The following is a 653-nucleotide window of genomic DNA, read 5'->3' on the forward strand; positions in this document are numbered from 1 at the left end:
TACGGTCCTCTGCGATCACGCAGATGCGGTACTTGATGTCTGTTGCAAAAGTTGGCTTTTCCAGTGGAGGTGCAAAAGCATCCAAGAGGCGGAAATCCCAAGCTGCTTCATGACCAAGTGCTATCATGACCGATCCCCGTGCAGACTGATGTCTGACAGACAGATGTGTTTCCTTGCATTGCTGCTGAAGACTTATCTGAGCCTGACAACGTCCAAATTTTCTCCCAATCTGTTATGCATGCCGCGAGGCCAAGGTCCAAAGAAGACATTGAGATTGCATTGGACAAGCTTGGGCTACACGATCTGGACCTGGATGCGTGTGCTGTGTCTGACATGTGGAGGGACAGACTTTTCCAAATCATTGAGAGGTATGAATCAGTCTTTTCACGGGACAAGATGGACTGTGGGGAGGCCTCTGACTTTGTGCACAAGATACACCTGGTGGATGAGAGGCCATTCCGCCTGCCTTACCGGAGAGTGCCACCGAGTCAATATGAGAAGCTGAGGATGACTCTCAATGAGATGGAAGAAAAGGGCATCATTCGGAAATCCAGTAGCGAGTATGCGTCTCCTTTGGTTCTACTGTGGAAGAAGAATGGGGATTTGCGCATCTGCACGGATTTCAGGTGGCTTAATGCGAGGACACAGCGGGA

This window comes from Hippocampus zosterae, chromosome 7 (genome assembly GCF_025434085.1).
Source record: "Hippocampus zosterae strain Florida chromosome 7, ASM2543408v3, whole genome shotgun sequence".
NCBI classification, from domain to species: domain Eukaryota; kingdom Metazoa; phylum Chordata; class Actinopteri; order Syngnathiformes; family Syngnathidae; genus Hippocampus; species Hippocampus zosterae.